The sequence below is a fragment of the Pleurodeles waltl genome, chromosome 1_2 (assembly GCF_031143425.1).
Source record: "Pleurodeles waltl isolate 20211129_DDA chromosome 1_2, aPleWal1.hap1.20221129, whole genome shotgun sequence".
NCBI lineage: Eukaryota > Metazoa > Chordata > Amphibia > Caudata > Salamandridae > Pleurodeles > Pleurodeles waltl.
In genome coordinates this window covers 1270654624-1270680452 of record NC_090437.1, presented here as the reverse complement: position 1 = coordinate 1270680452, position 25829 = coordinate 1270654624, and positions in this window count along the sequence as shown.

Sequence of the window (25829 nt, the reverse complement as noted above, 5' to 3'; positions counted from 1 at the left end):
TACAGGGACCCCAGGGCACACCACAAAATAGGACGATCAGGGACCTGGGGTCAATGGCAGTGGGCACACGGTTCAGGGGACAGAGGCACAGGACAACAGGGAAGCTGGGAGGACTGATGTGCGACAGGGGGAGGATAGGCCCAGGGAACCGACTCTCCAGGAGGCACTCACCGCGATCCTGGGAGCATACCACCATTCCCTGGATACGATGGGCCAGATACTGGACAAGATGCAGGAGAACCAGCGGCTGCAGGAGGGACACTACCTGGGGATCAGGGAGGACTTGAAGAACATCAACACCACCCTGGTCACCATTGCAGGGGTGCTGGCAGACATGGCCAACACTATGAGGGAGGCAGTGACACACCACCAGGCCCCTACCATTAGCCAAACCAATGAACAGCCCTCCACCTCCGCTGCCGCTAGTGGACAGGAGGCCCCGCCACAGGACCAACAGGCCACCAGCACCCCTCCCCCTGCAGAAGGAGAACCACCCTGCAAACGTTCCCTGCGATCCAGGCAGAAGCCAGAGACTATTGCCAAGACCCCTGTCTCCTGAATGTCACCCTTGTGTCTCACCCTGTTACATTGTCCACCTTGAACTGCCATTGCTCCCCTTCCTATTCCCCCCTGGACAATGCACCTGTGATCCACATAGACTGAACTCAATCCTGGACTTTCCTCCACCATCACCATCACCCCAGCCCATTGCACATCTTACTTATTAGCCCTTAAGTAAACACCCTTTGAAAAAATATAAGTATGGAGTATGCCAAATGTTTTAACTATGTATTTGTTTAACAAGGTTTAAACACTGCAAAATGACTGTACAGTAATGTATACATAGGAATGACCTGTAGTTGGCTGCAGTCAACACACCAGGAACGATAGTGGGACACAAATATCTGCAAATAGAGATACCAAAGGGTACAGTGAGTGGCCATAGAAGTGGGAAAATCAGCCTACCAGTGACAATGTCAAACACAAAACTGTCAATTAAATGTGAAATTATTGCACTTCTTTTGTCCTCATCCCCATCCTCTGCCTCCTCATCTTCACTGTCCACAGGGTCCACTGCAGCCAAACGCCCATCTCCAGCCTCATCCTCATGCAGAAAAGACACCTGGTGACGTAAGGCAAGGTTGTGCAACATACAGCATACCACGATGATCTGGCAGACCTTCTTGGGTGAGTAGTACAGGAATCCACTTGTTAGATGGAGGCAACGAAACCTGGCCTTCAGGAGTCCAATGGTCCTCTCTATAATTCTTTGTGTTCACCCATTGTAACGTTCCTCTGCCCTTGTCCTGGGATTCCTCACAGGGGTCAGTAGCCATGAGAGGTTGGAGTAACCAGAGTCACTTGCAAATATCGAGGGACACCTGTTAGACACACACTAACCCTTAGGGCCCACACCATACCCATACACCAACATCCACTGGGTGGGAACCAGGGCTCACCTATTAGCCACACCCGGTGCCTCTGGAGTTGAGCCATCACATATGGGCTGCTGCTATTCCTCAGGAGAAAGGCATCATGCACAGACCTAGGATACTTTGCCTTGACATGGGAGATGTACTGGTCCGCCAGGCATACTATCTGCACATTCATCGAGTGAAAGCTCTATCGATTTCTGAACACCTGTTCCTTTCTCCGGGGGGGGTGACAAATGCAATATGTGTACCATCAATTGCGCCAAAAATGTTTGGTATATGTCCCATTGCATAGAAAGCAGGTTTCACTGTGGCCAAATCCTCCACCTGGGGGAAAACGATGCAGCTGCCCAGGTGTTTAATCAGGGAAGACAACACCCTCGTCAGCCATATGAAGAACATTGGCTGTGACATTCCTGCTGCCAAGCCCATTGTCACTTGGAAAGAGCCAGTTGCCAGGAAATGGAGCACAGATAGGACTTGCACAAAAGGGGTGATCCCGGTGGGGTGATGGATCGCAGATATCAGGTCAGGCTCCAATTGGGCACACAGCTCTGTGATTGTGGCCCTGTCCAGTCTATAGGTGAGAATAATGGGCCATATGTACCAATGCATTTTCCCATAGACACAGAATGGGTAAAACCCTTTGATACATCTGGCCCAGTGTGCCTGTCCTCCATTGTTGCCTAGTCTACCAGGGGTCTGTACACGGGGGATGTCTCCATCTCCTATTCATCTGCAGCGGTTGCAATCTATGGGGCAAAAAGGTGAGCAGCTGGTCAGTATCCCATATTTCCAAACTCTACACTTCAATGCATGTTGTGATTGTAACAGTATATTGTAGGATAGGTCCAAATGGTGCTTATGTGTACTGTGACATAGTTAGGTGCCATGGCCTGCTCCCCCCCCCGAAATGGCGTCTCCCTCTCCTGTATGGAGGGACATGTGGAAATGAGGTAATTCTGTTGACGTTGTGCGCAGTTGCGGGAGGTGGTTCTCCGTGCAACTCCTCATTGATTACCATTGGGCCCTATGGGTTACAGTGGCTAATGGTGATGTACAACAGCGGTGACGGTGCGCACCGCCGTGGATGTGACCGCCATTTTCTATCTGTTAACTCACTTGCTACCTGATCTTCAACAGGAGATGACCTACATGCATGTGCTGCTGTGACCTGTGCCTGGAACCGACCATGGCTTGTCACTGGGGAAAGGGCCCCTGCCTTCACCGCAGTGGAGTTGGAGAGACTGGTGGATGGGGTCCTACCCCAGTACCAAATGCTGTAAGGGCGTTCAGAACAACAGGTGAGTACACTGTGAGCACAATGCATGGGGCATGAGTACATGGAGTGGTGTGTGTGAAGGCCTCATTTGGGGGGGTGGTGGAAGGGCCCTGGGCAGCGTGCTGCATGTATGGTGGGCCATGTCTGTGCGTAAGGGGATGTGAAGGGCTATGGTGGGCCATGAGTGTAACAGGCAGGACGGTCTGACTGATACCTTTTCCTATGTGTATTTCTCTGCAGGTCAGCGCCGATCAGAAAAAGGATCTATGGAGTGCCATCGCCAAGGACGTGTGGACCCTGGGGGTCTATGGCAGGCAGAGCACCCACTGTCAGAAACAGTGGGAAGACCTGAGACGCTGGGCATGGAAGACGGCAGAGGCCCAGCTGGGAATGGCCTCCCAACGAGGAAGGGGTGCCCTTCGAACCCTGATCCCCTTGATGGCCCGCATACTGGCGTTGGCCTATCCAGAGCTGGATAGGCACTTGGGGGCATCACAGCAGCCACAAGGGGGTCAGAACAGTGTCCCAATATACTACGTGTGGTGGGGTGGGGGATGTGGGCCTGTGTGTGCCCGTAGGCCAGGCCAGACATTGCAGGGTAGGTCCTTTCTTGGGCAGGGTCTGAAGTAAACTTCCTTCCACCAAGCTAGTAGGCATCCACTACTGGGCAGGGGTCTGTGGGTCTCAGGTATGCTGCAATTGGCATTAGGTGTCCTTTTCCATGGACTGGTGACTAGCATTGTGCATTGCCTAGTGCGTAAGACTGTTTCCTGTGTGTGTATGTCGTGTACTCCACGGCTGTGTTGTTGCCGCCATTGACCAAGTGTATCCTTTGTCTCTCCCACCCCTTTTTGTTTTGTCACTGTGTCCTTATGTGCATTAGCATAATCTGGCGGAGAAGCAGAGGCACCGGCGAAGGAGAGAGCTGCATACCACAGTGCCCATGAGGCCGAATCCACAGACAGTGAGGGCACCAGTGGGACGGAGGGCGAGGGGAGCACCACGGCGGAGACTGGAGGGGACAGTTCGGACAGTGATACCTCCTCCGATGTAAGCTCCCTGGTGGTGGCGTACACCTCTGTGCCCACCCCAACTACAGGTACAGCCTCCACCCCATACCAGCACCCCCCTCCCAGCAGCCCCTCAACGTGTTTCCCGTGCCCGCTCAATCAGGAGGGTGGGCATCTCCTTTGCCCCAGGCCCCTCAGGCCCTGCCCCAGTTAGCCCTGCTGCCCAGAGTGAGGAGACTATTGACCTCCTGTTGGGCAGTCAACCATTGTGAATGCCATCCAGGGGCTGGCAGCCCAATTGCAACAAACAAATGCATTCCTGGGGGGCATTCACACTGGCATGGCGACCCAACAGAGATCAATCCAGGCTCTGGCCTCCTCTCTGATGGCAGCCATTGTCCCTGTTTCTACCCTCCCCTCTCCACCGTCCTCTACCCAATCCCCTTCCCATCAACCCCAACATATCCCAAGCACACAGGCAGACCAGCATGCACACAAGACAACACACAGGAGTGGTTCAGACAAACACATGCTCAACCCACATCATCCCACAGACACTCAAACAAACACCATCCAGATGCAGACATACCAACATCCACTGCCTCCACTAGGTCCCCCTCCTCCTTGTCTTCCACCTCCCTCCCAGTTCCGTCTACACTAACACCTGCATGCATCCCCATCCACACCCATTACCACCATCACCAGCACACCTATCAGTACACACCCCTCACTGGCAGTCCCTACCCCCACATCCATGCACATGTCCCCTGTGTCCTCTCCCACTGTGTCTGTGCCTCCTCCCAAAGTACACAAACGCAAGTACTCAGACACCCAATAGCCCCAATAGCATCCACCTCACAACAGCATCCAGCCCATGCACCTGCACCCAAAATCAGCAGACAGACTCTACAACCACTTCCTCGTCCTCCACTCACAAACCTTCACCCTCTTCCCTCCCCAATGTCCCTAAGAAGCTTTTCCTCTTCACCCCTGACCTCTTCCTTACCACCCCCCGTCCTTCACGTCGGGCCAGGGTGGTCAGAACCCAGGCATACACCTCAGCCATCCAGTCCACGGCCACAGTAGTGTCAACAGCTACTACAGGTTTGAGAGGATCCCGGACACCAGGCAGCCACAATGAAAGGGTGCCTGCACCAGGTGCTGCAAGAAAGGCCAAGGAGGCACCACAAGCTGCGTCAAGGAAGGGCAAGGAGGCACACCCAGCTGCTTCAAGGAAGGGCAAGGAGGCACCACTAGGTGCATTAAGGAAGGGCAAGGAGGCACCCCCAGCTGCTACAGGGAAGGGCAAGGAGCAATCCCCGGCTGCAGACAGAAAGGGCAAGGGGCCTGCACCAGCAGGCAGGAAGGATAGGAGGCTTGGTGCTGGGACTCATTCGGAGACCCCACCACCAACCATGGGGTTCAGCCATCCGAGGCTGCAGGGGAAGGGCTGAAGCCTCCCCCCATCACTTCCAGCACCGACACGAGCACCACTGCCAGCAGCAGCAGCCCCAGTGAGCAGCAGTCCGAGGCTGCAGGGGATGGGCTGGAGCCTCCCCCACCACTGTTAGAACCGAAACCAGCACTGCCACTGCCACCACTGAGCAGCCGTCACCGCCGGCGGACAGTGTGTAGTCCTGCATCCATGGGCTGTTGTGCTGCCTGGCCCCTGCAAATCCTGTGGGTCTGAAGCACACTGGGCACTATGCCCCTCCACAAACAGTGGAGAAGCTATCCACTCACCCCATCCTTCCCAGGATGAAGCACACTGGGCAGTATGCCCCCTCCAGAACCAGTGGAGAAGCCATCCACTCACCTCATCCTCCCCAGGATCAAGATCACTGGGCACTATGCCCCCTCCAGAACCAGTGGAGAAGCCATCTACTCACCCCATCCTTCTGAGGATGGAGCACACTGGGCCCCCTACAGAACCAGAGGAAGAAGCAACCCACTAGAGAGACTGTGGCCTTGCACTCCCTAGGAACAAGCAGTGGGCAAACCACCCACTAGAGAGACTGTGGCCTTGCACTCCCCAGGAACAAGGAGTGGGCAAACCACCCACTTGAGAGACTGAGGTCTTGCACTCCCCATGACCAAGCAGTGGGCAAACCACCCACTTGAGAGACTGTGGCCTTGCACTCCCCATGACCAAACAGTGGGCAAACCACCCACTAGAGAGACTGTGGCCTTGCACTCCCCAGGAACAAGCAGTGGGCAAACCATCCACTTGAGAGACTGTAGCTTGCACTCCCCAGGACCAAGCAGTGGACCAACCACCCACTAGAGAAACTGTGGCCTTGCACTCCTCAGGAACAAGCAGTGGGCAAACCACCCACTAGAGAGACTGTGGCCTCGCGCTCCCCAGGACCAAGCAGTGGGCAATCCACCCACTAGAGAGACTGTGGCCTTGAACTCCACAGGACCAAGCAGTGGGAAAACCACCCACTAGTGAGACTGTGGCCTTGCACTCCCCACGACAGCGCACAGGGCATGTTGTCCCCTCCAGGACCAGTGGTGTTGTACCATCTTCCGGCTGAGGTGCCCCCCCTTTCCCTGTCCCCCTGAGGTGCCTGTCTATTTTAGACCTGATGCCCCTGCAGTGTTCTCTCCGTGTTGTTGCAGGAGTGAGGTGGGGCCTTGGCCTATGTGTTGTGGCCCTGTGGCCCACAGACATTGAGGACTGGGCAGTGTCCCTACATTTGTAAATATGAATATACGTTTGGATTTTGATGCACTTATTCATGGTATTTTATCATATTACACTCACTTTGTCCTTGCATTATTCCTAAGTGGTACGGGGTAAATATGTTATGTTGCTGCATCTTGTGTGTATGGTGTTGGGAGTGGGGGTGTTGCATGTGTGTGTCACTCTCCTTTTCCTCCACCCTCCCTTGTGTGCTAAGCGGAATTACTCACCGTGGTTGTCTTTGCTGGCGTTGGTGTTCATAGTGAAGCAGAATGTAGACGAGCATGGGAAACACTTGCAGCTCATGCTCCATGGTGTGGTGGTTGTTCCCAGAGTCTACACAGGTGAGTCCTTTGACTTCTGAGTTCTGTTTCTGCCAGGCTTTTGATGTCGTTGGTACCGCCCCAGAAAAGGTGGCATATAGGCCGGTCATAATAGAGTGGGCGGTACATTGTCTTCTGCCTGGCTGTTGGCGTGTACCGCCGTGGTGCTTGTTGATTCCGCCGTGGTAGTCAGTGTGTTAAAGCGGCTGTCTGTCTGAGTGGTTTCCGCCGTGGTCATGATTCCATTTTTGTTACCGCCGGCATGTTGGCGGTATTACCGCCGCTTTATCACCGACCGCCAGGGTTGTAATGTGGGCCTATGTAATGAATAGTCGCTTCCCATCCACCATCAGTGACATCATTTCTCGAGCTGTCTTCCGGTCATGACCAAATGATGATGACATACAACTTTAAGGATAAATTGACTGGGTTTAAATTCATTCACTTTATGGTGAAATGGTATACAGTATGCTTTATCAATTTCAAATTTACGTTCATAAGTTTTGGTAACAAGTTCTCCAGATACACTATGGGCCTCATTACGAAATTGGCAGTAAATGCCACCTACCGCTACGGCGACGGCCGCCAACATACCATCGCCGTGGCTACCAGACGCCAACCGCATTATGACCGTAGGCAGAATTCCGCCAGAAGGCTGGCGGAATTCCGTCTACGGTCATGGCAGCGGACGGCGGTAAGGTGGCGCTGCTGCCAGCAAGACACTGCCTACTGTATCATGTTCCGTGATACGGCCTGGTGGTGTTTTGCTGGTGGACGCCGCTGCTGGCAGCAGCGCCGCATCCCATCTCCTGCCGGAGGACCCCTGCAAGCAGATAAGTCGGGTTCTCCGACAGGAGAGGTGGGTGGGGGTGTTGTGTGCATGTGTGGGGTGTTGTGTGTGTGGGGGTGTCTTTTTTTGTATGCGTGCATGCAGGTGTGAGTTGCGTGGAATGCATGTGTAAATGACTGAATGTGAGTGTACGTGTATGTTGTGTGTTGTGAATGCGTGTGCGACAATGTATGTTAATGTGTGTTGCGGTGTGTGGGTATGTGTGTGTGTATGCGTGGGTGGATGTGGATATGCGTGTGTGTATGAGTGTGTATGTGGGCGCGTTTGGGTGTGTGAAGAAGTGTGGCACAACGGTTAGAGTGGCAGACCCTGATGCAGAGATCTGGCCTGGGACCATGGTTCACTTCCCACCTCAGCGGGTCTTGGGCTCAATTCCCTTGGACCAGATAATTCTCGCCTCAGTGAGTAATCTAATTAATGGGTCTCACTCTGGGCAATAGCTTGCTTAATCTCCACAACGGCCCTGACAGCGCTTGGATGCCTGGCTTCACTCTGGGGGTGGCCCAGGAGTGGGCGCCTCACAGGGAAAAGCCATGAGGGGTTCCACAGTGGTATGCGTACAGTGCCTTGAGACCCTAATGGGTGAGTAGTGTGCTATACAAGTGCAAAGTTTACAATGTTGGGGAGGGTCAGGGAGGACTCTGGGGAGGGGGTGGGGCAGGGGAGACCCCTATCAGTGCCAGGGGAGGAATTACCTGGCACTGATAGTACCTACCGCCATGGTTTTCGTGGCGGTGAGATTGCCACGAAAACCATGGGGGCAGGCGGGGTCATAATCCCGAGGGTGGGATTGTGAACACCGCCTGGCTGGAGACCCTGGCGGACTGAGTGGTCATTGGCCAATGTCATAATAGTGGAGGTAGGTACCGCCAGCCTATTGGCGCTAATACCCCCACTATTCCACCAACTGCCAGGGTTGTAATGAGGGCCTATGTGTTGCAAAGTGGTTCTGCCCATTTAATCCCTATGGACTTTTAAATTGATTTTGTCTACCCATTTTTTGACCTTTTACTGTGAGTAAGCATCACAACCTGAGTCTCACACAAGATAAATTCTCAAAAAATGGGCAGAGAGAGCTAGCTGCCAGTGTCTGCCTGTAAGACAAGGCCACTACTGAGCACCTAGTACAGCTGTGGGCTTCAAACACATGAACATGTAAGCACATGCATGTGTGTCTCTGTGTAAGTGGTGCATGTGAGACTACCATCTTGCACATCCCAGTCTGCACACAGGTAGCGTACTGAAGAAGGGGCCCTTCAAGGATTGGTACTGACCTTGGGTAGGCCTTATGATGTGAGTGGGTATTCATATTGTAACTCAGTAGTGCTTACTGAGGGACTTTGGTGCTTAATTGAATTACATACAATAGGCAATCTCTGCATCAAAATACACCTTTGTGCTACTAAGGTCTACAGAGTCCTGTGAAGTATCAATCTAGGTGCAAACATACACCCCTGGTGTAGGCCCACTGTCCCTTATATCATATCAGCACACATATCAGTATTTAAGTAGACATATTTCCCTGGCTATTCTCATAATCAGATTAAAGGTTGTTATCCCCCAAACTGGGCCACATTAATGATTCCGCCTTCCAGCAGGAGGTTCAAACACAATAGACCCATTAAAATGCTTGACTCAGTTCTTGAGAAAGGAAGGAATCTGAATCTGTTAATTAGCTTGTGACACTGCTTCTGGGCTGAAACAAGGAAGAAGAGCCAGACCTCTAGAACCAACCTCAGGTGATTCTCCCCTTTGAAGCTTCGGTGGAACAGGACCGGGCAGGTGTGTCAGCTAAGGCAGAGCTGAGCATCTCATGGGAAATCTTTCAACAGACAACTTGAATTCCCATATTGGAATGCCCCAGAATGCTGTGCAGGAGAATTGGGACAGGGGTGGAGTGATGAACTGGCATGCTAAATTGATGATGGGTGCCTGGCTCCTAGAACTTTCAACCCCCATCCAAAAAATCCTTCACACGGGAGAGACAAATGCGAAGACACTGGAGCTGGAGCTACAATGACAAAAGAATGTCTAGCTGAAAGAAGAAACTACCTGATGCCAGTGCAAAGATTGGCTCAGATACTTTGACTCCAGCTAACACCAGGACTAGAATTTGTCTTTTTAGGGCCAGTGGCACTGTCCCCTTTGTGCCCCCCTGAGGACCAGTTGGAGACATTTACCTGCTAAGGGGATCTGGAGGGTTTTTCTGAGAAGCCCTTGGACTGGTACAGCAGAAGGGTGACACACATCAAGAAAGCTACCACTGACTCCACTGACACACATGTTCCCTCCAGGACAGTCAAAGGCAATGGCTTTGGGAGTCCAGCCAGGAAGGTGTTCTACTTGTTGGCTGTGGAGAGAGACGAGGTGACAAGGCTGAGGTCAGGTCTGGCACAGGAAGCCATAACATAAAAATCTCCAAGAAAAGTGCCCATTTAGTGGTCAGAACACCTGAAGAAAATGCTCCTAGTTGCTAGGGCTAGCCACCAGGATCCAATTCAACTCAAGAACAACAAAAGAAGCCTTAAGGAACCAGAGATTATGGGCTGTATTATAAAGATACCCCCCCCCGGAGACACAATGCACATTTGTGCACATTTTACACACTCCCAGGGCACTTTGGTGTTACAGGAGGGGAAGCAAACACTTGCGCAACCCCTTCTGTAATACAGTTAGCAGCGGCACACATATAGCACCAGCACTATCATCAGAGGGCATTCCCTCATTTGCATGGGATTGTGGTTGCACTCAAATGAGGGAATCCCTGCTGTATTATAGAGAAGGGCGCAAAAGGAAATAAGCTCTCAGGAGAGGCACTGACAATGCACCACAAAAAGATGGCGCACTGTCAGAGCGCCCCCCCTGATGGCAGCCCTCTGGAAATGTTGAAGGGGATCCTAAGACCACCCCCCCGGCATCCCCTTGCAGGCGGATGCAGTCACTCACTGCATCCGCCTGCAAGGGAATCTCTCACCCCTCTTAAAAGTACAGGTGGGTTGCCACCTGCACAGTGAAACACGGAGCAGTTGCTCATTTTTTCAATTGAATGTGCTGACCCCAGGGAAGCCCAATTTTGCAGCAGCCCTGGGGTCAGCTCATTCGTTCTAATACGGTACATGGTGCATGTTTTTGCAGGGCACATGTTTTGAAAGGTGCTCCCGGCGCAAACAAAAAAAATGCATTGTATGTGTAATACGGCCCCAGGAGTCCTTATGCTTTTTCTGTCTCTGAAGCAGATAAACAGGATGCTAAACACTTGACCCTTGGAGAGTCCTAGGGGGCAGCAGTATTCAGGAGTTTGGAGCCCTTGTGTGAGTCCTCCTACTCTAGCAGGAGCCAGGAGTCAGGTGTGAGAAGACCAGCAGGGCTGCCTTCTTCAGATAGAGTCTTCCCAAGCCCAGAAATGTTCTAAGGAGGTGATGGTGGGGTGCAATGTACCATGTGCACTAGTAAGTGATTGGTACAACTATTTGTTTGCAGTCCACCACCTCCTTTTTGCTGCACTCCCTCTGTACCTCGCTGTAAAATTACCAAGGAGCCCATGAATTAAGATGGTAGGAGCTATCTGACATCCAGAAGGCCTATCTTCAGCTTCTTGGGCACTCACCCACCTGACAGTGTCAAAACTGGCTTTCCCTCTTACTGTGCCTGGAGCCCAGACGGGCCCTGGAGATGAATAGAATAAGGCCATCTTGGCATTCCCAAATCAAAAGAGGTAGTGCTGAAGCTGCCCTTTGTTCTCCCTACTGTTCTTGTCTGTAATCCCTGATAAGCGGTCAGCAGTTATCAACCATTGGTGTTTCCTTAGCCATTGCCCTCTGGATCAGGGGTGTGAACGTCTTCTACCAAGGATGTATTCCAGTTCTAGAGCTGTGATGAGTAGCAGAATTGGTTTTAAGTGGACCAGGCAGCATAAAGTACATTTCTACAATGTTACGTGTCTGCTCAAATTGTGAAGAATCATATTTCACCATTAAATTCGTTTTTATAAACTAAGCAGGAATAAATCTGACACATTTTCTAGCCCTTTTTTACACTGAGGTGACAAATAAAGATTTTAATCCCCCCTAGGCCTACAAAGTGAAATACCTTTTGGGCTTCATTTCACAAAAAAAGGCACACTAACTTCAATATGTACTATGCCCTCATTTTATATATTGGCACCATGCCCTGTGGGCTTACAAGGAAAAGGTGAGGAGTGTAACTTACAAATACTTAAAATGGGCTTTTCCTAAGCGGCTAAGATGTCTTTCCAGGCCATGTATCACTACAGCACATTTAAAATGCAGCCTAGGCAGAGCAAGGTGGCGCTCATGGTAGAAAATGTTTTTATTACATATGTGAGTTCTTCAAATATACAGTGCAGCCTTATATGACATTTAATTTTTCGTGCCTTGGGTGCACTTACTCTTAAGTATCCCTTCTGCATGGTGGGAAGCAGGTGCCATGCATGGTAAAGAGCTTTTGTTTAACAGAAGTTTTTTTTATTTTCAGAGTAAGCAGTTATTCCAATGCTTGCCTGACAATTCATTTAGCTACTTTGTATCACATGTGAAGGTGCTATAATTCTTCCATTTGGCTGCGTATGCAGCAGTAACAGTGGCCCTTCTTCCCAAATTAGTTGCTGAATATTATGTTTACATTGTATCCCCTATGACCACCACTGGTGCCATCCAACCATTAATTGCTTTGACACATGGAATGGCGATACATTCCATTGAGTCACAATTGTTTTAGGTCTCTGACCATAAGGAAATCCTCTGGACGATATTGCGCCAGTTTATCTTCACCTTTGATTGCACCTCGACCCTTGCAAACTACCATCCACCACACATTGTACTAAAGATTGGCACATCCAAATGCTTTTATGCTTGTTCAATTGTTTTTGTCGTGATGATGACCCTAAAATAGTTTGGGTTTAAAAGTTGTTGGTGCCTGTTAGTCAAATGGACTTTATTAATAAGCAAGGCATAAAGCTGTATTAAATCACATTGAATGGGCATTATTCAAGCATAACCATTCATAAGTGCCATTGCCTCCTATCTATATGTCTTATACATCTATTTTCTAAATATTTTTTCACATACTCGAGCACTGATTTTGAACAGCTACTTCTGCGTTTATAATATATAATTTGTGGCCAATTGTCTTATTGGTGTTGATGTATTCTTTTATAAAATAAATTTTGACAAGCAGTTTGTTACTCTTTTCTATTGAATTTGTGTTATTCCTATAGTAATATCTTGATCTTCTTTAAGGAACCATTGTTGTAATACATACATATCTGTGCTAGAGGCACCATCTATAATGGAATTACAGGGAAGATGAAAAAGCAAAATAGGGAGCTCCAATGTGTGTCACACGATTTAGAGGGTAAGCACAGGCACCTGATTACTGTTTAGCAGTGACAAAGTGCACACAGTCCTAAAGCCGGAACAATGGGGTCCTTAAAAGGCAAAACATTTGGGGTGACCAGGCAAAAATGTTAATTTGCTCCAGGCCTCTTGAATGGTGGTTTTTATCTTGATCATTTTAAAAGGTAGAGATCTATTGAAACACAGGTCATTCATCTGAGCATTTGATACCTAGCTTCCTAGAATTAATTTTATAAAAGGTTAAACACAACCTTAGAATAGGCCCACCTAGAAATAAATATACATCTAACTATGCCAGTCGCTAAATAGTTATTGTTAAATTTCACAGCACAGACCAGTCCTTCCACTTGCAGGTTAGAAATAATTAACTTGGGAGATTATAAAGGAGTTAAGTAGTCTGGATCTTCTGCTTTGGGTTGTGCAAGAGTACACCTACTACACATTAAAGAAATAAGGGGTTATGTTAAAAGGATAAAACACCAGACTTGGGGTCTGATTTAGAGTTTGGACGATGGATAATGTGTTACAAACATGACACATACCCCAGCCACCCTAATATGCGTGCAATAGGCTATCACATACTTGTAATAAGGTGGACCTATTCTCTGTCATTCATCAAACGACCCTTTGTATCTCAACATGTATCTTCCTGCAGTCCCTACCACAGTTGAAATCTCATACCTGTAAGGACTGTAGGTTAAGATCATCCTCCTTCTTTGATTATTTGTCTCAAAATGTTTATGATCTTAATGGCTGTGTTTTTGTTTGTAACTTCTCCATATTATTGATCAAACGTGTTTCGCAATTGTGCACAAAGTAGTGAAACTCTCTATTCATCTTTCAGCAGTTCACTGGACAAACGTGTGTTGCACCGCTCTTTGAAGTGTAGCATCCCTCAGTAACTATTTTGCTATATGAGTGGTTCATTTAGCTAGACCTTCTGGACTGCTCCAGGAATGGATTATAGATGAACCCCTGAAAGCAGAATCTTGATGATAGACTGTTACACTAGTTATATGTTGCCAATTTGTTTTGGTGTGGAGGACTTTTGGATTGAAAAAGCTGTGTTGAGAGCCTGCATATCAAATTAAGCACTTGGATGCCATGGCTTGTTATCTGTTTACCCTGCTCATCAGATTCCCCTTTAACTCACTTAAAAAATGTGAGCATCTTCGATGTGGCATGTGCTGAAATGATTTGTCAGGTTTTGGGAGTAGGAAATATTTTAGCCATGCCTATTAATGTGAGTAGGCCACATTGTCCAGTTACCAATGACCCTGCATTGATGGTTCTTTATTGATGATCTCTGCTTATCAATCTTTCTCAACCTATTGAGGTGTGTTTAGAAATCGAAAAATCTGCACAAAGTTTTGGTGCAGGTGAAAATGTACACAAAATTAATTTTGCATGAGAATTTCCTTGCGAATAATGTTGAGAAAATTCTCCCACTCAGTGAGTTTTGTGTGATTCTCTGCACAATATTCTTTTCAACAAATATAGCCACAAAGGTTGTGGAGAAAGTTGTGTTTTTCTAAAGCTTTTAGTGGAAAAAATTGAGATTTTATTAACATGTCTTTATGTGCAGTCTCCTTTAATACAGTCCCTCAAAGCAGCACAGTATCATAGAAACAGAACTTTCAAACAGTAGCATTCCAACTGTGTCTGGAATCCAGTCTCTTTAACGTCTTCAAAAAGTTATTGTCACTTTAAGTCCTATCAGATAGGTATAAGTCTCTGTATCTTTAATACAATCTCAATTTTTTTCCAGTACTAGCTGTGAAAATCACGTTTTTATGTTGATACCAAGGTCTCTGATTATATGCTAGTTAAAGTCATTGCACCACATTCTCTGATGCATGTAAAATATGTGTAAAATAAAATTTCACAAAAGTTGCAACATTTGACCAATCTGTAGAACTTAAATAGTTCTCAAAACAACTCCCCAAAAAGGAAGCACTTTAGTGCAAAAGCTCCTCTTCTGAATGTGCTCCAAAAGCTTCCATGTACACTCTGGCTTCCTTCATAACACATCTGAACAATTCTACTAACACAGGTTTGAATGGTTTCACATATGAATTAGTAGTTGCCTCACACCACCCTTTCTCAACTCTGTCTTTCTTCACTCATATTCTGAAATACATTGTGAGAGAGAGTCTTTTATGAAAATAAAAGCATTATGTTAATAACCTGTTAGAAAGCATTATGTAGGCCTTAACTAAGCACTGCATTTAAAAGCGGGTTTTGCATTTGAAGTCTGCATAATGAAAATTACTCGACTGAACCGCTAACAAGGATAAATTCCTATTTCTTTTCTTTTCCCTTCATTCTTTCCTCTTTGGCCATTCGTATAACATTTAATTACCCAAATGTCCTATAGTAACCAACAAATGAATAGAGAGAATATTAGTGCTTAGTTTCATGACCATTTAACCCATGAAAAGAATTACTGCAATGTTAGATTAATCTTAAAGCTGTTTTTTTATAAAATAGACTTTGCTAGAAATATATGTGGGAATGGAAATGCGATCATTCAAGAAAAGTTATTTGTTAAAACTTTCCATATCAACTCATGCTACCCTGTTCATATGAAGTGTTATATGTCAGAACAACGCATGCTCGAACCATGCATGCCTTAACAACGAGGTCGGAACAACTACCTCATTGTTACCACTAATGCCTTTACCACGTTGTAAAGGTATTCCTGATAAAGGCATTAATGAACGGCATGCATGGTTCCAACATGCGTCCCCTCTGGCCCCCCAACCCTAAAAATTACTGTGACCCCACCACCACCACAACCACCCCAACCCCCACTCCCAAAATTACCGCAACCCCAAGCCCCCTCCCCTAAAACCTAAAGCACACCAACCCCCACCTCACCCCACCCCTAAAACCACCCCAACCCCCTCCCCTAAAACCTAAAGCACCCCAACCCCCACCCCACCCTAAAACCTAAACCCTGACCCCCTCCTTACCCCTAAACCTTAATCACCCCGAGTGCCCAACCCACCCCATAAAAACTAAAAATACCCGACTCCCCACCCCTGCCCCTAAAACCTAAAGCACCCCAAACACCATCCCACCCCTAAAACCTAAACCCTGACCGCCTCCCCTAAACCTTAATCACCCCGAGCACCCCACCCCCAAAAACTAAAATTACCCCGACTCTCCACCCCACCCCAAAAACAAAAATTACCCCGACTCCCTACCCCTGCCCCCTGCCCCTAAACCACCCCGACCCCCAACCCCTAAAACTAAAAATACCCTGACCCCTGCCCTTAAAATAGCCCCAGTCCAACTTACCTCCTCCTTGATCGCGTCGTCCTCCTCAGCCGACTCCCTTCTTCTGTGCCTTAACCACGCATGTACATGGTTCAGCACATGCGTGGTTAAGGCCCAGAACAATGAAGTAATGGAAAATGAAAGCGCTGTACCGCTTTAGTTTTCCACGACTTCGTTGTTTAGGACTCGTTGTTTGGGATTCTTCCCCATATGAAGTCCCTGAGTGTGGATTGACTAGAGCAGAAGATTATCTACTCAAACTGTGTAAGTGTTTGCTGTGCATTATGTTATAAAATTGTGTTCCCAGACTGGGATAGGAGGTGAGACATTTTCTACTGAGGGGGAGAGACTCACACCCTTACACTCTCACATAGACTGATGGAGAAATTCACACTCTCCATGCTTCATAGATTCTCTATTGAGACAGCACTCTAACTCTGATGCAATTTACCCTATTCTCTTTGCCGATGTCTTGGATTCATTCTGACTGACTGTATGCTGCTTGAACCTATTATTGAGAGATTCTACTGAAATTCTCTGTGAGATACTTGAGTAGAAATGATATGTTTTTACATCTGAGATGAGAACTTTTTAAGGGTTCTGTTGAACTTAATTTATTTTAAAAAGATTGGAGTAAGGAATAAATCTATATGGAATATGCTATAATCTTTATTCTGTAATTTACAATGAGTTAAATGTGATTTGCTAATAAAGATATTGATGAACTACCGGTTTGACACAAATTTTAAAAATAGATCCCAAATCACACGTTGTTGATTCTAGAAAATGAAATGCCATTTAGAAAAATTGAGAAAATATTATATTTTGAATTGATTTCTTTCCCACCTCACTTACCTCAAAGGTTCATTGTCTTACGGTCCAGTAAGAATCAGGGATTTTAATGCGATAGAATAACAATTATTTAGTCCAAGTATCCACTCCACAAATTTGGTATCAGAGTTATGGTTCAGGTAATAAGATAAAGGAGCTGTAAAAATCAAAATGTGCCCTGAGATCGATAGTTGGGAACTCAGGCTTTGCCCAATTGCCCAAAGCCTGAGTTCAAAGATTGATGGAATGCAACTCCAAAAGTGGTTGCCGGTAGCGGTTGCAAAATGTTGGATTCCAGTTTCGGGTGTGAGTATCAATAAGGACATGAGTCACAATTTATGTGTTTTGTAAATTGTATATTGATTTGAGAATTGCTTATTCATTGATGTTTTGAATTGCATTGCTGATGCTAATGCACTTTTGTGGAAGAAGATAGAGAGGTTATCAAACTAAAAAGTAGTCTTAGATCCCTGGATACATAGATTAATAAGACCTGATTTTATGGTGTTCCTGTGTGCAAATGTCCTGAGATGCAGGTTGTATGACATCATCGACTGCACAATTGAGAAAGGAATAGTACAAAAAAAATCTGGCTGTACTAATATTGATCAGTGTTGGTGAAGCTTATTGCAGAATAGTGACACGACATTCTTTAGGTGATTTCTCGTTGGTCGAGATTTCATCTTTGTGGGTGAAAAAATATTTAGATTGAAAAGTCAGAAGGTGTAAAATACTTACATTTCTGGTTGTTGATTGAATCTAAGATTTTCTTTAGAAGAAACAAAGACTGTTATTTCATGTTGCTTAGAGTTATATAATTGAAGCTTTGTGTGTAAACAAAGAAATTGTAAAGTAGGGTGAGCCGCTGCAAGGAGTGAGATGTTGCTTCATATTGTGCTGCGCTGGTATTGGTGGGTTGGTGTAAATGCCGCACTGAGATTGGTCGGTTGGGTTACAGAGCTGTACTGAGATTTAAAGAAGGGCTTTTCTGAATCTGACATATACTGAGCAAAATCAAAACATTTGCGTTGTATTTCAAATCTGATTGTCATTTGTTGAAATTGGTTCAAAATCATGACATTTTTCAAAGGTATTAGGAGTTTGATAAGAATAATGTGACTATTGTTGTTTGGGAAGGTGACTATGTTCCCCCTTACAGTATGCAAGCAGAGCATATATGATGATTGAGGAAGCATTACATACATGTGCATTGCTGATGCAAAACTAAGAGGATCTATGAACCATTCCTATATGGGGTCATTTAATTTAAGGATTATAAACAGATGAAGAGAAATTCTTTGCAAAATTAAGCCACCTCCTAGACCCACACAATTTGAAGCCTAAGGCACTTGGGAGAAGATGGCAAGAGATAGGGATAGAGACAGGTGTCAAAGGCGAACAAAAAGAGCTATATGAAATTATACACATGCGATGTAGGATTAACATAAACAGAGAGGGGGGAAACACATAGTAGATGAAACTGGATTATATCCTGCCGTTACAAAAGACAAAAATAGGCAGTCAGAAAAACTTAGAAACCTAAGAGTAAAAAAGATTAAAGGAGAACCAAAAATAAAAATTTAACCAAAATTAGACTCTGAAAGTGATTTGGGAGGGAAGTGTGCCCGACCGACCGAGGCCCGTTCCCGTTTCGGGACCTGCGCGCTCTGCAGGCGCTTCGCCGGATGCCCGCTGGCCCGAAGCAAATGCTCGGACCGGTTGGAGCCGGAGAGTAAAGAGACCGCTGACCTTGCCGGGGGAGCGGACCCGGAGAGAAATGTCTTGAGGGGCGGCGCCGACCGAGACCTTCCCGCAGCGACGCCTCCCATCATTGACCGGGCCCTGCTGGAGCAGGCTGGCCGGCGCTACGCCTCTGGAGGTGGTCGCCTGCTGGGGCCATCGGCGGACCGGCTCCTTCCTGTGACCGCTGGAGCGGCATTGGATATCACAGAGGCCCGGCTCTCCTTTTGTGCCCGCTGGGAGAGACCGTTGACTCTGCCGGGGGCTCGAGAGCTATGCGCAGACCCGGGAAGAGTTGCCCTGTGAGGCGGCGCCAGCCGGGACTTTTCTGCGGCGGCGCCGTTCTTCTCCAACCGGACTTTGCTGGAGCGGGCTCGCCGGCGCTGCACCTTTTAAAGCGAACAATTGTCAGCGATATCGGAGGCCCGGCTCTTCTCTATGACCGCTGGAGCGGCAATAGGCACTGCGGCCAGCCCGGAGGCTGAGCCGCACATATTACACTGCTGGGTGGCCTCACAAGCCGAGGCCGCCATTTTGGAGAGCTGCCCGCTATCTGACCGCCGCCACTAGGCCTTGGAGGGCCAACCCCACCGGCAGGAGAGCTCAAACTGCGTTTTTTGTTTGTTTGTTTTTTCTTTCATTTCTCCTGCATTGAACCTCGCCTCACCTCAGGAAAGGTAACGCAGTAGGAGCACAGCCAACGGTCGAATGAAAAGGGTGAATCGGACATGATCAACCTCATAAGGTGAGCTTCCCGGCGACACCTATCGGGTCGCAGTTTGCTACTGAGCTAGTTCTTGACATTTCATACACCCAGAACATCTATAATCCTCATCCAACCTCCACACCTCATTAGCACTACAAAACCCCATTGGCATCATAAATTGCCGGCCTCGCAAGTAAACAGTCATCGTACTGGACAACTCCTAAGTTATTTGTTCTGTAGTCACCTCTCAGATCACCGAGATACTTGTCGGGACCGCAACCACCGCTTTGTGTTCTTGCGCAGTGCTAACGCACAGGCATCGCTGCACCTACCAAATGGTTAAGCCAAAGACAGTACGGGCGCCCCCGGAAAAAATGGACCACACTACCTTACCTCCCCCAGAAGACCACGCCGCCACGCAAACAACACTACAGAAGCTGGAACTCACCTTACAATCACACACGTCACAATTCGAAAAAATACTGCAAGCCGTTCTGGATACCAAGACCACCCTGGAAGCTAAAATTGGCTCGGTAGCGGAAGATCTCAATATACTTCGCACGGATCAACACGCACTGGCCGAAAGGGTGTCTGAGCTTGAAAAGGACGCGACGACTCTTCCCCACTCTATGAAAGACCTCCAACTCCAACTAACGCATTTATCGACAGAAGTGGATTCCTTAAAACGCAGAGCGGAAGATGCAGAAAGCAGGTCCCGCCGCAACAACATACGATTGGTCGGGTTCCCTGAATGCACAGAGGGCTTAAGCACTGAACTATTTATTGAACAATGGCTCATAGGCACAATACTTAAAGACAATATCCCAAAGTTCTTCTCCGTTGAGAGAGCACATAGGATTCCAGGCAGACCCCCATCACCTGGATCGCACCCACGCCCTCTCATAGTAAGATTTCTTAACCACCGAGATAGAGATCTTATCCTGCAGTTATTCCGCAAATCTGGCTCAGTAAGCTATGAAAATTCTGTGATTGCGGCTTATCCAGACTTCACAGCGGAAGTGCAGAAAAAGCGCAATTCCTTTTACCGGCTTAAAACTTGCCTCCGCACACATGACATCAAGTACGCGCTGATGTTCCCAGCCAGACTCCGGGTGCAAGACGACACTCGCTCCTTTTTTTTCACTACTCCGGAGGATGCCTGGACTTGGCTGCATGCCAAGGGCCTAGCCGACCCGCTAGACGCAAGTACACAGGACGACAATAAACTCTCCTACACGCAGGGACGCAGGCAACGCAAAAACCAAGGAACTAAACCTTCACCTGAACAGGCACAGTCTGAACGCTCTCGGCTCCTACAGACAACATCCAGATTCATCAACACCTCGCCGACTACTCTATCTATGCAAACAGATGCTGAACTGGAACAGGATATAAATTCTGACTCTGCCGATTCCTCACGGGGCCCTCCTCTCACACCACGCACAGCGGATGATATCTGATGAGTAGCTATACTCTGCCTGCTCCTGTTGACTGGCTGCCCTGTGATGTCCCCTCCTCGCTTTGGTTGCTCATCGATTAACGAACGCCACCACGTTTTTTTTTTTTTTTTTTTCTCTTTCACTGTTCCTTCGCGACTGTATGCGGCTCATGGGCGCCCTCCGGCTGGCGCACCTTGTTTTTTTAACCATAAGAGACCTGGGCAGGGTAAGTCCATATCTCTGCACCAATGCCCACTGGCACCCCCCTGCTTCATATGGACCATTCTTTTACGCCGGGAACCACTGGAATTGTTTTTCATTTGTTAGTAATTCAATTGTTGTTGAATGCAGTTTTAGTGTGCACCTTCATTTTAGGTGATCGGTTTTTTCAAGTGCAAGTTAATTGTAAAAGGAGCAGCAAACACATAGGATATGTCCACTATAGCAACAGGATCACAGCTTACAGTTCAGTAACTACTGGCCGGTCTACTATAGCGACTGAGCGTCACAACAATGTCACAATGAGGCTGAAAGATAACTACCCCCCTTGTCCCACAATAGCCACAAAAACATTATGGCCACCCACACGCACCAAGCGATCTTAAAATATAAGTTACTCACATGGAACGTCAGAGGCATGGCAACCCCACGGAAACGCCAAAGGGTCTATGCTTTCCTTAAAAGACATCAAGTACACATAGCGTTATTAGACACATTTTGCTAAGTCCACGCTTGAAAATGCACGCTCAAAATGGAAAGGCCAACTGCATGGCACTACCTCCTCCTCCTTTGCCCGCGGAGTAGCCATTTGGATTGCACCGGGGGTCCCGTTTGCTTTGACTCGCACACAGTGTGATCCAGATGGCAGGCATGTGATACTGGATGGCACCCTAGATGGCTCCCCCTTGGCTCTGGTCGCACTGTACTCCCCAAATGCAAGCCAGCGCGACTTCCTATCCATGCTCTCTACCGGCAACCTAAGTGATCCTAGTTTGGAGTGCATATGGGGGGGCGACTTCAACAGTGTCCTGGATACTCAAATAGACCGTTCATTCCCCCCACTCGACACAGCCCCTTCTAATCGTGCCTCACAGGCTTTGGCGCATTGGGCATCAAATAACGGGCTGAGTGATATATGGAGGGTGAACCACCCCACTCACCGCGAATACTCTTTCTACTCTCCAGTGCATAAGCTACATACCAGAATAGATATGTTATTTGTATCTGCATCTGTCATTCATAAAATATGCTTATCTGAATACCTAGCACGCACGATATCAGATCATAACCCTCTATGCATAACAATGGCTTGGGGACACACGCATACTCGGATACCAACATGGCGACTACAGCCAGAAGCCCTCCTGGACTACCACTTTCAAGCAGATATGTCCAAAAGTTTAGCCGATTATTTTCTATCAAATAAAAACACAACCTCATCCCGCGCTATAGAGTGGGATGCCCATAAGGTGGTAATACGCGGACACTGCCTCGAGGCCACGGTGGGGGTTAGAAAAGCACTTACTAAAGAACTACAAGACTTAGAGGTGAAGCTCCGCAGGGCAGAAAATGTGACTGACAACGGTGAGCCCATACTAACAACACTGCACTCGCTCAGAGCTGCTCACAAGGAAGCAGACAACAGACTAAGCAAACACGACTATAGACATTATGGTGGTCATTCTGACCCTGGCGGTCTTTGACCGCCAGGGCGGAGGACCGCGGGAGCACCGCCGACAGGCCGGCGGTGCTCCAATGGGGATTCCGACCGCAGCGGTAAAGCCGCGGTCGGACCGGCACCACTGGCGGGCTCCCGCCAGTGTACCGCCGCCCCATTGAATCCTCCATGGCGGCGCAGCTTGCTGCACCGCCGCGGGGATTCCGACCCCCCCTACCGCCATCCAGATCCCGGCGGTCCGACCGCCGGGATCCGGATGGCGGTAGGGGGGGTCGCGGGGCCCCTGGGGGCCCCTGCAGTGCCCATGCCACTGGCATGGGCATTGCAGGGGCCCCCGTAAGAGGGCCCCTACATGTATTTCACTGTCTGCTGCGCAGACAGTGAAATACGCGACAGGTGCAACTGCACCCGTCGCACAGCTTCCACTCCGCCGGCTCGATTCCGAGCCGGCTTCATCGTGGAAGCCTCTTTCCCGCTGGGCTGGCGGGCGGTCTGAAGGCGACCGCCCGCCAGCCCAGCGGGAAAGTCAGAATTACCGCCGCGGTCTTTCGACCGCGGAACGGTAATCTGACGGCGGGACTTTGGCGGGCGGCCTCCGCCGCCCGCCAAGGTCAGAATGAGGGCCTATATGACAAGACAACATGCTGAGAGAGACAGGTCGGGCAGGCTATTAGCTTGGCTGACACGGCAGCCATCACAATCAACTCCCATTGGCGCTATACGCTTAAACCCTGATGTCATTGTTACCACCCAAGCAGGCATAAACGATGCCTTCTCTGCGTTTTACCGCGCCCTTTACACGCCCCCCAATCCCCCGGAGCAGCACCTTACTGACTCACTACACCTGGTCTCTCAAAACCAACTTATCCTCGACAATATCGATATACTAGACGGCCCTATTACTATAGAAGAGCTACACTTAGCTCTATCACAAATGGCACGTAGCAAAACCCCTGGGTCCGACGGTCTACCGGTAGAATATTTTAACTCCCTAGCTACCCACTTACTACACCCACTCATAGAAGTATTTAACGAAGCACACCATAACCTACAATTGCCGGACTCTATGCGTGAGGCATTGATAGTCGTCATCCCAAAAACAGGGCGCGACCCTCTCGATGTAAAATCATACCGGCCGCTCTCCTTACTTAACACAGACTGCAAACTACTAGGGAAAGTACTCGCAAATAGGCTCCTCCCCTACTTACCGGGTTTAATACACCATGATCAATCCGGCTTTATTCCTGGCAGGAGCACCTTTCTGAATATTAGAAGACTCCTGCATATAATGCACAGCAACACAAACTCGGAAGCGGTGGCCCTTTCCCTAGATATTGAAAAAGCGTTTGACACACTCAGTTAGAATTATCTCCTATGCACACTTAAAGCATTCGGTTTTGGCCCCGGTTTTATTAACTGGATTAAAACGCTCTACTCTAAGCCCACAGCCCGTGTTAAAAATGGCCGAGTTATCTCTGAAGCATTCCCTATAGGCAGAGGCACCAGACAGGGCTGCCCACTATCCCCATTACTATTCGCTATTGCCATGGAAGCATTAGCAATTAAACTACGCAGCTATGCACACATATGGGGTATCCCGGAATCCAATACTTATCACATTATATCCTTGTATGCAGACGATGCCCTAATATACCTGCGCAATCACTCATCCCATATGGCAGAGGTATTGCAGTTGCTGGACTCCTTCGCCCTTGCCTCTGGTTTGCATGTCAACTGGTCCAAATCAAGCATTTTCCCCCTTACTTCTATCCCGGCTGACCATTATGTGGCGCTGCCAAAATATAAACCACCCTGGTCACATACAACCTTTAAATATCTTGGAGTGCAGATTTATCACTCTATCACAGACTTAAAAGAAGGTAACATTGATAGGGTGCTCGGCTCCACCCGTAGCTCAATACCTTTCTGGAGCTCACTCCCCTTGTCCCCCATGGGTCGCGTTGCGATAGCTAAGATGCTTATCCTCCCAAGGTTTTTATATTATTTTACTGCCCTACCGCTGTGCCTGCCACGTTCGTTCTTTAACAAACTGCAATCAATGCTAACTGACCTACTCTGGGGCAAAGACAGACGGAGAGTGGCGCTGACCATAACACAACATCCGCAAGAGTTGGGAGGGCTGGGTGTGCCTAACTTTGAAAGATACTACGCAGCTGCCCAACTATCATGGGTATCCACATGGCTCCAAGAAACTCCCTCTGTTGAAGGCAAAATGCTGCAAACACATATAGCGCCACAGGGACTGCTGCTCAAAATGCTAACCACCCCTCCCACCACACTTCCTAGACTAATATTATTAGAAGCAGCTCGCTTTTGCTGGCGTAGATACGTCCAGAATAAGGCCTCTTCTCTCCCCTACTCACCCTTGCTACCACTGTTCCAACTACCAGGCACTCAAGCCCTCTCAATATATCATAACTCACGTGGGATAAACACATTGCAACTGGGAGATTTATATTCTGGGTCTGTGATGCATACCTTCGCGGAAATGGTATCCGCTGGAATGATGCATAACGGGGCCTTTTTAACATACAGCGCCATAAAACGACTACTCAATAATTTCTGGGGCACCAGTGACGCGGAGCCCCTGAAATCTCCATTACTCACTATCATCCTCACCATAGGTAGCTCAAAGGGCACTATAACTAAACTATATAAAGCATTGCTTGAGTCGATATGCACCACCCTGCCACATGCGAAGGCACGATGGGACTCCGTCCTCCCCTCACCATTAACACAAAAGTCGTGGGCTGCCGCTCTCGCAATGGTTAAAACAGTATCCCGTAACCCTCGTCTGCGCTATACCCGATTCAATTATCTTCATCACTCATATTTATCACCAGCCCGCATCCAAAGAATATATCCGAGCACAACACCGACATGTCCCAGATGCACCACACCGGCGGCTGACTTCTTCCATATGGTTTGGAGCTGCCACTCAATAAATTCGGCCTGGCAGCGTGTGACAGACACCACTGCAGATATCTCAACCCATACTCTGGTGCCTACGCCCGACTCTTGTTTACTTGGCATACGCTACCGAACCAGAACGGATAAACAAACACATACATTTATAGACCTGGCATTCGTGGTTCACAAACGATTAATAGCAACGCACTGGAAAGCCCCACATGCCCCCTCCCATCTGTCCTGGCTGCGTGAGCTACACAGCC